This window comes from Engystomops pustulosus, chromosome 5 (genome assembly GCF_040894005.1).
Source record: "Engystomops pustulosus chromosome 5, aEngPut4.maternal, whole genome shotgun sequence".
Classification (NCBI taxonomy): Eukaryota; Metazoa; Chordata; class Amphibia; order Anura; family Leptodactylidae; genus Engystomops; species Engystomops pustulosus.
In genome coordinates, this window is record NC_092415.1 from 208,752,416 (window position 1) to 208,765,492 (window position 13,077).

The 13,077-nt window shown below is 45.7% G+C and overlaps 1 protein-coding gene across 4 annotated transcripts in view; it reads right to left on the reverse strand.

Annotated features, from left to right (window-relative positions):
* Positions 1-13,077, reverse strand: part of LOC140134305 (uncharacterized) — a 77,443-nt gene that overhangs the window by 24,421 nt on the left and 39,945 nt on the right. The window lies entirely within an intron of this gene.

Genomic DNA, 13,077 nt, shown 5'->3' on the forward strand with positions numbered 1-13,077 from the left:
GACATCATCTATTGTCAGTAGTGATGTAATGATGGGTCAGTGTTATCTATATAGAGGTCATTGTACAGGGAGGGGGAGGAGATAAGCTGTGACATCATCTATTGCCAGTAGTGATGTAATGATGGGTCAGTGTTATCTATATAGAGGTCATTGTACAGGAAGGGGGGAGGGGATAAGCTGTGACATCATCTGTTTTCAGTAGTGATGTAATGATGGGTCAGTGTTATCTGTATAGAGGTCATTGTACAGGGAGAGGGAGGGGATAAGCTGTGACATCATCTATTGTCAGTAGTGATGTAATGATGGGTCAGTGTTATCTATATAGAGGTCATTGTACAGGGAGGGGGAGGGGATAAGGTGTGACATCATCTATTGTCAGTAGTGATGTAATGATGGGAGGGGGAGGGGATAAGCTGTGACATCATCTATTGTCAGTAGTGATGTAATGATGGGTCAGTGTTATCTGTATAGAGGTCATTGTACAGGGAAGGGGAGGGGATAAGCTGTGACATCATCTATTGTCAGTAGTGATGTAATGATGGGTCAGTGTTATCTATATAGAGGTCATTGTACAGGGAGGGGGAGGAGATAAGCTGTGACATCATCTATTGTCAGTAGTGATGTAATGATGGGTCAGTGTTATCTATATAGAGGTCATTGTACAGGGAGGGGGAGGAGATAAGCTGTGACATCATCTATTGTCAGTAGTGATGTAATGATGGGTCAGTGTTATCTATATAGAGGTCATTGTACAGGGAGGAGGAGGAGATAAGCTGTGACATCATCTATTGTCAGTAGTGATGTAATGATGGGTCAGTGTTATCTATATAGAGGTCATTGTACATGGAAGGGGGAGGAGATAAGCTGTGACATCATCTATTGCCAGTAGTGATGTAATGATGGGTCAGTGTTATCTATATAGAGGTCATTGTACAGGGGGGGGGGGGGAAATAAGCTGTGACATCATCTATTGCCAGTAGTGATGTAATGATGGGTCAGTGTTATCTATATAGAGGTCATTGTACAGGGAGGAGGAGATAAGCTGTGACATCATCTATAGTCAGTAGTAATGTAATGATGGGTCAGTGTTATCTGTATAGAGATCATTATACAGGGAGTAGGAGGAGATAAGCTGTGACATCATCTATTGTCAGTAGTGATGTAATGATGGGTCAGTGTTATCTATATAGAGGTCATTGTACAGGGAGGGGGAGGAGATAAGCTGTGACATCATCTATTGCCAGTAGTGATGTAATGATGGGTCAGTGTTATCTATATAGAGGTCATTGTACAGGAAGGGGGGAGGGGATAAGCTGTGACATCATCTGTTTTCAGTAGTGATGTAATGATGGGTCAGTGTTATCTGTATAGAGGTCATTGTACAGGGAGAGGGAGGGGATAAGCTGTGACATCATCTATTGTCAGTAGTGATGTAATGATGGGTCAGTGTTATCTATATAGAGGTCATTGTACAGGGAGGGGGAGGAGATAAGCTGTGACATCATCTATTGTCAGTAGTGATGTAATGATGGGTCAGTGTTATCTATATAGAGGTCATTGTACAGGGAGGGGGAGGAGATAAGCTGTGACATCATCTATTGTCAGTAGTGATGTAATGATGGGTCAGTGTTATCTATATAGAGGTCATTGTACAGGGAGGGGATAAGCTGTGACATCATCTATTGTCAGTAGTGATGTAATGATGGGTCAGTGTTATCTATATAGAGGTCATTGTACAGGGAGGGGATAAGCTGTGACATCATCTATTGTCAGTAGTGATGTAATGAGGGGTCAGTGTTATCTATATAGAGGTCATTGTACAGGGAGGGGGAGGAGATAAGCTGTGACATCATCTATTGTCAGTAGTGATGTAATGATGGGTCAGTGTTATCTATATAGAGGTCATTGTACAGGGAGGAGAAGGAGATAAGCTGTGACATCATCTATTGTCAGTAGTGATGTAATGATGGGTCAGTGTTATCTATATAGAGGTCATTGTACAGGGAGGGGGAGGAGATAAGTTGTGACATCATCTATTGTCAGTAGTGATGTAATGATGGGACAGTGTTATCTATATAGAGGTCATTGTACAGGGAGGGGGAGGAGATAAGCTGTGACATCATCTATTGTCAGTAGTGATGTAATGATTGGTCAGTGTTTTCTATACAGAGGTCATTGTACAAGGAGGGGGAGGAGATAAGCTGTGATATCATCTATTGTCAGTAGTGATGTAATGATGGGTCAGTGTTATCTATATAGAGGTCATTGTACAGGGAGGGGGAGGAGATAAGCTGTGACATCATCTATTGTCAGTAATGATGTAATGATGGGTCAGTGTTATCTATATAGAGGTCATTGTACAGGGAGGGGGAGGGGATAAGCTGTGACATCATCTATTGTCAGTAGTGATGTAATGATGGGTCAGTGTTATCTATATAGAGGTCATTGTACAGGGAGGGGGAGGAGATAAGCTGTGACATCATCTATTGTCAGTGATGTAATGATGGGTCAGTGTTATCTATATAGAGGTCATTGTACAGGGAGGAGGGGGAGGAGATAAGCTGTGACATCATCTATTGTCAGTAGTGATGTAATGATGGGTCAGTGTTATCTATATAGAGGTCATTGTACAGGGAGGGGGAGGAGATAAGCTGTCACATCATCTATTGTCAGTAGTGATGTAATGATGGGTCAGTGTTATCTATATAGAGGTCATTGTACAGGGAGGGGGAGGAGATGAGCTGTGACATCATCTATTGTCAGTGGTGATGTAATGATGGGTCAGTGTTATCTATATAGAGGTCATTGTACAGGAGGTGGGGATAAGCTGTGACATCATCTATTGTCAGTGGTGATGTAATGATGGGTCAGTGTTATCTATATAGAGGTCATTGTACAGGGAGGAGGAGGAGATAAGCTGTGACATCATCTATTGTCAGTAGTGATGTAATGATGGGTCAGTGTTATCTATATAGAGGTCATTGTACAGGGAGGGGGAGGAGATAAGCTGTGACATCATCTATTGTCAGTAGTGATGTAATGATGGGTCAGTGTTATCTATATAGAGGTCATTGTACAGGGAGGGGGAGGGGATAAGGTGTGACATCATCTATTGTCAGTAGTGATGTAATGATGGGAGGGGGAGGGGATAAGCTGTGACATCATCTATTGTCAGTAGTGATGTAATGATGGGTCAGAGTTATCTATATAGAGGTCATTGTACAGGGAGGGAGGAGGAGATAAGCTGTGACATCATCTATTGTCAGTAGTGATGTAATGATGTGTCAGTGTTATCTATATAGAGGTCATTGTACAGGAAGGGGGGAGGGGATAAGCTGTGACATCATCTGTTGTCAGTAGTGATGTAATGATGGGTCAGTGTTATCTGTATAGAGGTCATTGTACAGGGAAGGGGAGGGGATAAGCTGTGACATCATCTATTGTCAGTAGTGATGTAATGATGGGTCAGTGTTATCTATATAGAGGACATTGTACAGGGAAGGGGAGGGGATAAGCTGTGACATCATCTATTGTCAGTAGTGATGTAATGATGGGTCAGTGTTATCTATATAGAGGTCATTGTACAGGGAGGGGGAGGAGATAAGCTGTGACATCATCTATTGTCAGTAGTGATGTAATGATGGGTCAGTGTTATCTATATAGAGGTCATTGTACAGGGAGGGGGAGGAGATGAGCTGTGACATCATCTATTGTCAGTAGTGATGTAATGATGGGTCAGTGTTATCTATATAGAGGTCATTGTACAGGGAGGGGATAAGCTGTGACATCACCTATTGTCAGTAGTGATGTAATGATGGGTCAGTGTTATCTATATAGAGGTCATTGTACATGGAAGGGGGAGGAGATAAGCTGTGACATCATCTATTGCCAGTAGTGATGTAATGATGGGTCAGTGTTATCTATATAGAGGTCATTGTACAGGGGGGGGGGGAGATAAGCTGTGACATCATCTATTGCCAGTAGTGATGTAATGATGGGTCAGTGTTATCTATATAGAGGTCATTGTACAGGGAGGAGGAGGAGATAAGCTGTGACATCATCTATTGTCAGTAGTGATGTAATGATGGGTCAGTGTTATCTATATAGAGGTCATTGTACAGGGAGGGGGAGGAGATAAGCTGTGACATCATCTATTGCCAGTAGTGATGTAATGATGGGTCAGTGTTATCTATATAGAGGTCATTGTACAGGAAGGGGGAGGGGATAAGCTGTGACATCATCTGTTTTCAGTAGTGATGTAATGATGGGTCAGTGTTATCTGTATAGAGGTCATTGTACAGGGAGAGGGAGGGGATAAGCTGTGACATCATCTATTGTCAGTAGTGATGTAATGATGGGTCAGTGTTATCTATATAGAGGTCATTGTACAGGGAGGGGGGAGGAGATAAGCTGTGACATCATCTATTGTCAGTAGTGATGTAATGATGGGTCAGTGTTATCTATATAGAGGTCATTGTACAGGGAGGGGGAGGAGATAAGCTGTGACATCATCTATTGTCAGTAGTGATGTAATGATGGGTCAGTGTTATCTATATAGAGGTCATTGTACAGGGAGGGGATAAGCTGTGACATCATCTATTGTCAGTAGTGATGTAATGATGGGTCAGTGTTATCTATATAGAGGTCATTGTACAGGGAGGGGATAAGCTGTGACATCATCTATTGTCAGTAGTGATGTAATGAGGGGTCAGTGTTATCTATATAGAGGTCATTGTACAGGGAGGGGGAGGAGATAAGCTGTGACATCATCTATTGTCAGTAGTGATGTAATGATGGGTCAGTGTTATCTATATAGAGGTCATTGTACAGGGAGGAGAAGGAGATAAGCTGTGACATCATCTATTGTCAGTAGTGATGTAATGATGGGTCAGTGTTATCTATATAGAGGTCATTGTACAGGAGGGGGAGGGGATAAGCTGTGACATCACCTATTGTCAGTAGTGATGTAATGATGGGTCAGTGTTATCTATATAGAGGTCATTGTACAGGGAGAGGGAGGAGATAAGCTGTGACATCATCTATTGTCAATAGTGATGTAATGATGGGTCAGTGTTATCTATATAGAGGTCATTGTACAGGGAGAGGGAGGAGATAAGCTGTGACATCATCTATTGTCAATAGTGATGTAATGATGGGTCAGTGTTATCTATATAGAAGTCATTGTACAGGGAGGGGGAGGAGATAAGCTGTGACATCATCTATTGTCAGTAGTGATGTAATGATGGGTCAGTGTTATCTATATAGAGGTCATTGTACAGGGAGGGGGAGGAGTTAAGCTGTGACATCATCTATTGTCAATAGTGATGTAATGATGGATCAGTGTTATCTATATAGAGGTCATTGTACAGGGAGGGGGAGGGGATAAGCTGTGACATCATCTATTGTCAGTAGTGATGTAATGATGGGTCAGTGTTCTCTATATAGAGGACATTGTACAGGGAGGGGGAGGAGATAAGCTGTGACATCATCTATTGTCAGTAGTGATGTAATGATGGGTCAGTGTTCTCTATATAGAGGACATTGTACAGGGAGGGGGAGGAGATAAGCAGTGACATCATCTATTGTCAGTAGTGATGTAATGATGGGTCAGTGTTATCTATATAGAGGTCATTGTACAGGGAGGGGGAGGAGATAAGCTGTGACATCATCTATTGTCAGTAGTGATGTAATGATGGGTCAGTGTTATCTATATAGAGGTCATTGTACAGGGAGGGGGAGGAGATAAGCTGTGACATCATCTATTGTCAGTAGTGATGTAATGAGGGGTCAGTGTTATCTATATAGAGGTCATTGTACAGGGAGGGGGAGGAGATAAGCTGTGACATCACCTATTGTCAGTAGTGATGTAATGATGGGTCAGTGTTATCTATATAGAGGGCATTGTACAGGGAGGGGGAGGAGATAAGCTGTGACATCATCTATTGTCAGTAGTGATGTAATGATGGGTCAGTGTTATCTATATAGAGGTCATTGTACAGGGAGGGGGAGGGGATAAGCTGTGACATCATCTATTGTCAGTAGTGATGTAATGATGGGTCAGTGTTATCTATATAGAGGTCATTGTACAGGGAGGGGGAGGGGATAAGCTGTGACATCATCTATTGTCAGTAGTGATGTAATGATGGGTCAGTGTTATCTATATAGAGGTCATTGTACAGGGAGGGGGAGGAGATAAGCTGTGACATCATCTATTGTCAGTAGTGATGTAATGATGGGTCAGTGTTATCTATATAGAGGTCATTGTACAGGGAGGGGGAGGAGATAAGCTGTGACATCATCTATTGTCAGTAGTGATGTAATGATGGGTCAGTGTTATCTATATAGAGGTCATTGTACAGGGAGGGAGGAGGAGATAAGCTGTGACATCATCTATTATCAGTAGTGATGTAATGATGGGTCAGTATTATCTATATAGAGGTCATTGTACAGGAGGGGAAGGAGATAAGCTGTGATATCATCTATTGTCAGTAGTGATGTAATGATGGGTCAGTGTTATCTATATAGAGGTCATTGTACAGGGAGGGGGGGGGGATAAGCTGTGACATCATCTATTGTCAGTAGTGATGTAATGATGGGTCAGTGTTATCTATATAGAGGTCATTGTACAGGGGGGGGGGGGAGATAAGCTGTGACATCATCTATTGCCAGTAGTGATGTAATGATGGGTCAGTGTTATCTATATAGAGGTCATTGTACAGGGAGGGGGAGGAGATAAGCTGTGACATCATCTATTGTCAGTAGTGATGTAATGATGGGTCAGTGTTTTCTATATAGAGGTCATTGTACAGGGAGGGGGAGGAGATAAGCTGTGACATCATCTATTGTCAGTAGTGATGTAATGATGGGTCAGTGTTATCTATATAGAGGTCATTGTACAGGGAGGGAGGAGGAGATAAGCTGTGACATCATCTATTGTCAGTAGTGATGTAATGATGGGTCAGTGTTATCTATATAGAGGTCATTGTACAGGGAGGGGGAGGAGATAAGCTGTGACATCATCTATTGTCAGTAGTGATGTAATGATGGGTCAGTGTTATCTATATAGAGGTCATTGTACAGGGAGGGGGGGATAAGCTGTGACATCATCTATTGTCAGTAGTGATGTAATGATGGGTCAGTGTTATCTATATAGAGGTCATTGTACAGGGAGGAGGATGAGATAAGCTGTGACATCTATTGTCAGTAGTGATGTAATGATGGGTCAGTGTTATCTATATAGAGGTCATTGTACAGGGAGGGGGAGGAGATAAGCTGTGACATCATCTATTGTCAGTAGTGATGTAATGATGGGTCAGTGTTATCTATATAGAGGTCATTGTACAGGAGGGGGAGGAGATAAGCTGTGACATCATCTATTGTCAGTAGTGATGTAATGATGGGTCAGTGTTATCTATACAGAGGTCATTGTACAAGGAGGGGGAGGAGATAAGCTGTGACATCATCTATTGTCAGTAGTGATGTAATGATGGGTCAGTGTTATCTATACAGAGGTCATTGTACAGGGAGGGGGAGGAGATAAGCTGTGACATCATCTATTGTCAGTAGTGATGTAATGATGGGTCAGTGTTATCTATATAGAGGTCATTGTACAGGAGGGGGAGGAGATAAGCTGTGACATCATCTATTGTCAGTAGTGATGTAATGATGGGTCAGTGTTATCTATACAGAGGTCATTGTACAAGGAGGGGGAGGAGATAAGCTGTGACATCATCTATTGTCAGTAGTGATGTAATGATGGTTCGGGGGGGGGGGGGGTAGTTTGGGTTGCATTTGCTCCCCGATCCTTCATAGCTCAGTCCCACATGGAGACCGCTCTGGCCGCAGGATGTTCCCTCTCATGTGGTCACACCCCGGCCGCCCCATCCGGTCTCCACCGCCCAACACGACCGGCTGAACATGGCCTCCAGCCCTCACCTCCGGGGGCGCTGCAAACCACACAACCAATAATCTGCGGGAAGAGGAACATTCCTGGAGCTGAGCCCAGGCCATGGGAACTCTGCAGAGCATTGCACCCAGACCTCCCTGCTTCCTGCAGCGCATTCACAGGAGTCCAGGATTCCTCTGTTACTGGGAGAAGGACTGTGATATATGGATTTATGTTCCAGGATTGTAGCTTTTCTCGGGTGCACGGGTGTTGTATCCTCACACTGCTGTGCTCTCTGCAGTCAGTGTTATGTACTGTCCCTGGAGAGATGTGTAATCAGACCTCACACTGCTGTGCTCTGTGCTCTCTGCAGCCAGTGTTATGTATTGTCCCTGGAGAGATGTGTAATCAGACCTCACACTGCTGTGCTCTGTGCTCTCTGCAGCCAGTGTTATGTATTGTCCCTGGAGAGATGTGTAATCAGACCTCACACTGCTGTGCTCTGTGCTCTCTGCAGCCAGTGTTATGTATTGTCCCTGGAGAGATGTGTAATCAGACCTCACACTGCTGTGCTCTGTGCTCTCTGCAGCCAGTGTTATGTATTGTCCCTGGAGAGATGTGTAATCAGACCTCACACTGCTGTGCTCTGTGCTCTCTGCAGCCAGTGTTATGTATTGTCCCTGGAGAGATGTGTAATCAGACCTCACACTGCTGTGCTCTGTGCTCTCTGCAGCCAGTGTTATGTATTGTCCATGGAGAGATGTGTAATCAGACCTCACACTGCTGAGCTCTGTGCTCTCTGCAGCCACTGTTATGTATTGTCCCTTGAGAGCTGTGTAATCAGACCTCACACTGCTGTGCTCTGTGCTCTCTGCAGCCAGTGTTATGTACTGTCCCTGGAGAGATGTGTAATCAGACCTCACACTGCTGTGCTCTGTGCTCTCTGCAGCCAGTGCTATGTATTGTCCCTGGAGAGATGTGTAAACAGACCTCACACTGCTGTGATCTGTGCTCTCTGCAGCCAGTGTTATGTATTGTCCCTGGAGAGATGTGTAATCAGACCTCACACTGCTATGCTCTGTGCTCTCTACAGCCAGTGTTATGTATTGTCCCTGGAGAGACGTGTACTCAGACCTCACACTGCTGTGCTCTGTGCTCTCTGCAGCCAGTGTTATGTATTGTCCCTGGAGAGATGTGTAATCAGACCTCACACTGCTGTGCTCTGTGCTCTCTGCAGCCAGTGTTATGTATTGTCCCTGGAGAGATGTGTAATCATACCTCACACTGCTGTGCTCTGTGCTCTCTGCAGCCAGTGTTATGTACTGTCCCTGGAGAGATGTGTAATCATACCTCACACTGCTGTGCTCTGTGCTCTCTGCAGCCAGTGCTATGTATTGTCCCTGGAGAGATGTGTAAACAGACCTCACACTGCTGTGATCTGTGCTCTCTGCAGCCAGTGTTATGTATTGTCCCTGGAGAGATGTGTAATCAGACCTCACACTGCTATGCTCTGTGCTCTCTGCAGCCAGTGTTATGTATTGTCCCTGGAGAGACGTGTACTCAGACCTCACACTGCTGTGCTCTGTGCTCTCTGCAGCCAGTGTTATGTATTGTCCCTGGAGAGATGTGTAATCAGACCTTACACTGCTGTGCTCTGTGCTCTCTGCAGCCAGTGTTATGTATTGTCCCTGGAGAGATGTGTAATCATACCTCACACTGCTGTGCTCTGTGCTCTCTGCAGCCAGTGTTATGTACTGTCCCTGGAGAGATGTGTAATCATACCTCACACTGCTGTGCTCTGTGCTCTCTGCAGCCAGTGTGGCACTGGCTGCAGAGAGCACAGAGCACAGCAGTGTGAGGTATGATTACACATCTCTCCAGGGACAGTACATAACACTGGCTGCAGAGAGCACAGAGCACAGCAGTGTGAGGTCTGATTACACATCTCTCCAGGGATAATACATAACACTGGCGGCAGAGAGCACAGAGCACAGCAGTGTGAGTTCTGATTACACATCTCTCCAGGGACAATACATAACACTGGCTGCAGAGAGCACAGAGCACAGCAGTGTGAGGTCTGATTACACACCTCTCCAGGGACAATACAGAACACTGGCTGCAGAGAGCACAGAGCACAGCAGTGTGAGGTCTGATTACACATCTCTCCAGGGACAATACATAACACTGGCTGCAGAGAGCACAGAGCACAGGAGTGTGAGGTCTGATTACACATCTCTCCAGGGACAATACATAACACTGGCTGCAGAGAGCACAGAGCACAGCAGTGTGAGGTCTGATTACACATCTCTCCAGGGACAATACATAACACTGGCTGCAGAGAGCACAGGGCACAGCAGTGTGAGGTCTGATTACACATCTCTCCAGGGACAATACATAACACTGGCTGCAGAGAGCACAGAGCACAGCAGTGTGAGGTCTGATTACACATCTCTCCAGGGACAATACATAACACTGGCTGCACAGACCACAGAGCACAGCAGTGTGAGGTCTGATTACACATCTCTCCAGGGATAATACATAACACTGGCTGCAGAGAGCACAGGGCACAGCAGTGTGAGGTCTGATTACACATCTCTCCAGGGATAATACATAACACTGGCTGCAGAGAGCACAGAGCACAGCAGTGTGAGGTCTGATTACACATCTCTCCAGGGACAATACATAACACTGGCTGTAGAGAGCACAGAGCACAGCAGTGTGAGGTCTGATTACACATCTCTCCAGGGACAATACATAACACTGGCTGCAGGGAGCACAGAGCACAGCAGTGTGAGGTCTGATTACACATCTCTCCAGGGACAATACATAACACTGGCTGCAGAGAGCACAGAGCACAGCAGTGTGAGGTCTGATTACACATCTCTCCAGGGACAATACATAACACTGGCTGCACAGACCACAGAGCACAGCAGTGTGAGGTCTGATTACACATCTCTCCAGGGATAATACATAACACTGGCTGCAGAGAGCACAGGGCACAGCAGTGTGAGGTCTGATTACACATCTCTCCAGGGATAATACATAACACTGGCTGCAGAGAGCACAGAGCACAGCAGTGTGAGGTCTGATTACACATCTCTCCAGGGACAATACATAACACTGGCTGCAGAGAGTACAGAGCACAGCAGTGTGAGGTCTGATTACACATCTCTCCAGGGACAATACATAACACTGGCTGCAGAGAGCACAGAGCAAAGAGCACAGCAGTGTGAGGTCTGATTACACATCTCTCCAGGGACAATACATAACACTGGCTGCAGAGAGCACAGAGCACAGCAGTGTGAGGTCTGATTACACATCTCTCCAGGGATAATACATAACACTGGCTGCAGAGAGCACAGAGCACAGCAGTGTGAGGTAGGATTACACATCTCTCCAGGGACAATACATAACACTGGCTGCAGAGAGCACAGAGCACAGCAGTGTGAGGTCTGATTACACATCTCTCCAGGGACAATGCATAACACTGGCTGCACAGACCACAGAGCACAGCAGTGTGAGGTCTGATTACACATCTCTCCAGGGACAATACATAACACTGGCTGCAGAGAGCACAGAGCACAGCAATGTGAGGTCTGATTACACATCTCTCCAGGGACAATACATAACAGTGGCTGCAGAGAGCACAGAGCACAGCAGTGTGAGGTCTGATTACACATCTCTCCAGGGACAATACATAACACTGGCTGCAGAGAATACAGAGCACAGCAGTGTGAGGTCTGATTACACATCTCTCCAGGGACAATACATAACACTGGCTGCAGAGAGCACAGAGCACAGCAGTGTGAGGTCTGATTACACACCTCTCCAGGGACAATACATAACACTGGCTGCAGAGAGCACAGAGCACAGCAGTGTGAGGTCTGATTACACATCTCTCCAGGGACAATACATAACACTGGCTGCAGAGAGCACAGAGCACAGCAGTGTGAGGTCTGATTACACACCTCTCCAGGGACAATACATAACACTGGCTGCAGAGAGCACAGAGCACAGCAGTGTGAGGTCTGATTACACATCTCTCCAGGGACAATACATAACACTGGCTGCACAGACCACAGAGCACAGCAGTGTGAGGTCTGATTACACATCTCTCCAGGGATAATACATAACACTGGCTGCAGAGAGCACAGGGCACAGCAGTGTGAGGTCTGATTACACATCTCTCCAGGGATAATACATAACACTGGCTGCAGAGAGCACAGAGCACAGCAGTGTGAGGTCTGATTACACATCTCTCCAGGGACAATACATAACACTGGCTGCAGAGAGTACAGAGCACAGCAGTGTGAGGTCTGATTACACATCTCTCCAGGGACAATACATAACACTGGCTGCAGAGAGCACAGAGCAAAGAGCACAGCAGTGTGAGGTCTGATTACACATCTCTCCAGGGACAATACATAACACTGGCTGCAGAGAGCACAGAGCACAGCAGTGTGAGGTCTGATTACACATCTCTCCAGGGATAATACATAACACTGGCTGCAGAGAGCACAGAGCACAGCAGTGTGAGGTAGGATTACACATCTCTCCAGGGACAATACATAACACTGGCTGCAGAGAGCACAGAGCACAGCAGTGTGAGGTCTGATTACACATCTCTCCAGGGACAATGCATAACACTGGCTGCACAGACCACAGAGCACAGCAGTGTGAGGTCTGATTACACATCTCTCCAGGGACAATACATAACACTGGCTGCAGAGAGCACAGAGCACAGCAATGTGAGGTCTGATTACACATCTCTCCAGGGACAATACATAACAGTGGCTGCAGAGAGCACAGAGCACAGCAGTGTGAGGTCTGATTACACATCTCTCCAGGGACAATACATAACACTGGCTGCAGAGAATACAGAGCACAGCAGTGTGAGGTCTGATTACACATCTCTCCAGGGACAATACATAACACTGGCTGCAGAGAGCACAGAGCACAGCAGTGTGAGGTCTGATTACACACCTCTCCAGGGACAATACATAACACTGGCTGCAGAGAGCACAGAGCACAGCAGTGTGAGGTCTGATTACACATCTCTCCAGGGACAATACATAACACTGGCTGCAGAGAGCACAGAGCACAGCAGTGTGAGGTCTGATTACACACCTCTCCAGGGACAATACATAACACTGGCTGCAGAGAGCACAGAGCACAGCAGTGTGAGGTCTGAT